This window comes from Lactuca virosa, chromosome 3 (assembly GCF_052849685.1).
Source record: "Lactuca virosa cultivar CGN04683 chromosome 3, Lactuca_virosa_CGN04683_v6, whole genome shotgun sequence".
Classification (NCBI taxonomy): Eukaryota; Viridiplantae; Streptophyta; class Magnoliopsida; order Asterales; family Asteraceae; genus Lactuca; species Lactuca virosa.
This window is the reverse complement of record NC_136428.1, coordinates 139,619,439-139,623,151: the sequence shown is the minus strand read 5'-3', so window position 1 is coordinate 139,623,151 and position 3,713 is coordinate 139,619,439. Positions and strand designations below refer to the sequence as shown.

At 34.2% G+C, this 3,713-nt stretch overlaps 1 long non-coding RNA gene across 1 annotated transcript; it reads right to left on the bottom strand.

Annotated features, from left to right (window-relative positions):
* Window positions 1-231: 231 nt before the first annotated feature.
* On the bottom strand, window positions 232-3,031 carry LOC145166640 (uncharacterized). The gene is made up of 4 exons (XR_013740638.1): window positions 2,819-3,031; window positions 1,546-2,440; window positions 956-1,143; window positions 232-827 (listed from the first exon to the last, which is right to left on the bottom strand). It is a non-coding gene; the product is annotated as an uncharacterized LOC145166640 (long non-coding RNA).
* Between the last annotated feature and the right edge of the window lie 682 nt (window positions 3,032-3,713).

Below are 3,713 nucleotides of genomic sequence, written 5' to 3'. Positions count from 1 at the left end.
AAGTATATCAAAAGCCCAAATTAATCATTTCACAATTCATTTTGGTAAGTTAACAAAATCACAATGAAACCTTTTCATAATACATTTTTTGCAAAACTCACAATGAAACCTTTTCATAATACATTTTTTGCAAAACGAAAAAAAAGGGATCCAATCCAAAGAAAATGACGAACCAAATGCCATTTCTACAGTTTGCGCTTATTTTATTATTTTAAATACTTGATGTTTAAATTAAATTTTCAAATAACATCCACGAAAAATAAAACAATCACCCATGAATCTTGACTTTTAGCATAACAGTATAAAACCGACATAAAAATTAATACTAAAAAAATAAGTGCAGTGGTCTCTTGAGATTACTTTATGGTGTTAATCCATCCCAAAATATTAATCGTGAGAATTGTAGCATCTTCACACAAACTCAAAAAAAATGGTAGCAACACCGCCTTCTTTGATGCAGACAACTGAGTTATCAAGTGTCCAGTGTGCTGAAACAATCCACGCATTTCGTCCAACCATCCAAGAATGGGGTGATTCATGGATTTCGTGCAATCACGCCTATTAATATACTTTTTCGTAATTTGTGCCATCATGAGATAATTATCTAATTTTGCTTTCATTTTCTTATGCTTAAACACTCCCATAATTGCCTTAAGGTTCCATTGTAATTTCCACGCCCAGTGCATCTCAACGTATGGTTTGCTATGTACATCCCTCTGAGCCTGGTAATCCTCGCTATTTCTATTTTGCTTACACTCCTCTAGCAATATCCCCAAGTGTTTTACAAATACTTGTGCTGATGCCATATTCTCCATAGCTGTAATCTCCTGCAACGTTTTCATGATCATCATATAACCGGTTCATGTTACAATGTTGCATATTTTGGTATGGTTATGCATGTGCATAAACTAGAGAAAAGGATAAACCGAATATTATATTGGCACTGTGTAAATACCTCACATGAGACCATTGGGAAGATGGGGATTGGAGAAGTATCATCATCGTCTTTTATTTCAGTACACATAGTTACTTCCTCTTGTGCCCGCACCTCCAAGTATACCTTTACTACCGGTTTTATTGTAAACTTCAGAATCTTTGTGTTAGCAAACGCACAAGCTTTATGTGGGACTAGTTTCATGGACTCTGCAGAAAATTACGTACAGATCAATGTGATCTTAGTAACCGTGTATGTGTGTGAGAATGATAAGTAAAAAAAAACTCGAGAATGTCAAATTGAAAAAATCAATGATTCTAATTGATTCTTGAGTATTGAAAACCTTTCTAATTAAATTAAATGGATTTAGTTACGGATAAGTAATTGTGATTCTCATCAAAACCATTGATTCTTTTGATCTATACTCCAGATTGATTCTTACACTCACACAATATTTGTGATTATCAAAAATAAACTACTACACACACACACACACACACAGAGACACACAACATAAAAGTATGGAGGGGTGCAAGAACTCTTGATATACCTTCCTTTGTGAAAAGAGACACTGCAAAAGATAAAACAAAAGGAAATTAGATGACCAATACCTTGAGAATCCCCAAGTTAAGTGTAAGAAACTTGACACTATTGAGCTGTTGAAGCAAACAAACTATACTATGAGTTTCTGCTTTGTGTGGATCGTACATAAAGAGTTCAACCTTCTCCAAAAAATGGAAGCAGGTTGAAAACCTTCTATGACCAAGGAGGTAAGGTCAGGTGCAGAAATCAGATGCTCCCCTTCGCACCTTATAATTGTGAGATTCTTTAGTTGAGGTGTAACCACATTCACAACCTCCTCTAATTCTATATCAGGGGGTGTAGATACAAGTGTCAGATCAGAAAGTCGAGGATGACAGATATTTAAAACTTTGGTTTCCGTCACTCTGCACCGGTTCAAGGAGAGGTTCTTCAAGTTGGTGCACTTGGAGAAAAGACCAATATCATCATAATCAGACAGTTCGACTTGGTGAAGATGCAAAGTCGTTAAAGCTGGGAGGTCCCACTTCGGTGTCGCAATAAAGGAATATGGGCATTCAACTATATTCCCTCCAGGCAAACGTGTAACACTCAGTTGTTGGAGACTGTGAGAGAATTTGCAGCTGAGAATTCTTGTGACAGATTCATCGTCCCTAACTGTTCTGTCAAGAACGAGATTGACTGAAGAATTTACTTGATTATCACGGTGTAAGAGAACATTAGAAATAAAATTGGAAAAGTGGCACTCATTATTGAGATTCTCAAAATTCAAATAGGGCATTGATGTCCAGATAAACCTCCATCTAGATGACAATACACTAGTGCTAATTGCATCTTTGATGTTGAGCAGGATTTTATGAATTAGTTTATCTGGCAAGCTGCTTAACCTATCGCGTTCTACATCCACTGCATCTTTTCTTGTAGATTTGAAAAGATCATTAAGCATTCTTATTAGCTCCATAATCCCTGCATTTGAATACAATGCAACAATAAGGACATACAAAACAAACCAACCAAATTCTAAAATACTAACATAAGGTTCGTAATGAATTATATCTACAAGATATGTGTGTTGCTTTTAAGTAGTCAAAACCAGGACGAAAATTAACATTGAAAAAATCACTATATTAACCAACAATTAGTCGGCTAATTTCATTCTAAAGTCTAAACAATTAGGTATGTAACAAAGAAATTCCAAGTTTCCTCTGTTCCAACAATTAACAAAATCACAAATTAGGTTAATAATGCAGCTATAAACTTGTTCAAACAAATTCACAATCCACATTGGTTCTCAATATACTAATTAGATTTAAAAAAAAAAAGTTTAGAATTTTGTATACTCACCGCAAGAGAATGGAGGATTGGGAGATAGAATCATTTAGCGAAGACAAGATCAGAAGACTAGATGTGTTGTGGGTAAAAGAAGTAGAAAAACGAGAGCAACGAGGAAGGGGAAGCCAGCCTTAGTTGTGTCGTCTGTCGGTGTAGATGGCACCGAAAGGTAAACAAGTACGGGTGGGATGGAGGCGAAGTTTTGGTGTCAGCAGCGTAAACCAATCATGAATGTTTACAAGCCCTTCGCTTTTGAAGTGGTTTTAGTTGAGATAATTACAAAATTTAGTCAAATTTTTTTAAGACTAAACTGCAAATTTGGTCCGGTGATTTGTCAAAAAAATGTAAATGAGATACAAAAAATTTATGGCTTGGATCATTGGTTTAAAATAAAATCTTTTTTTTGTTGTTTTAGTCCCTCATAAATTTAAAATAACTTGTAAAAACTAAAATACCCTTTTAATTTTTTCTTTTTTTACATTTTGTAATATTCACTTTAACATTTTTATAATAAAAAATAAAACTAAAAATCTCATCCCATCTCTCTCAACAAAAAGTCAAAGACATTGGCAATCGTCATTTTCACACCACTCAACTCATAAAATTCACACCATCTCCACCATTCTTTCAGGTGAAGAGTTTTACAATGATGTTGGGCTTAAAGCTAATACAAAATTAAGACAAAACTGTAAAATTAGTCCTTGTGGTATTCAAAAAACTTTGGATAGGGTCCAAAAAGTTTTCAACTTGCATGGATGGTCCAAAATCAAAGTTTTTCTGGGTTTTTGGTCCCTGATACACTTGAAAAGTCGATTTTGCCCTTTTCATTTTTTTTCTATTTTCTTTATTTATTTTAGTATCTAAAAAATAAAATATAAAGTCTCTCTCTCATCAAACTCAACACTTT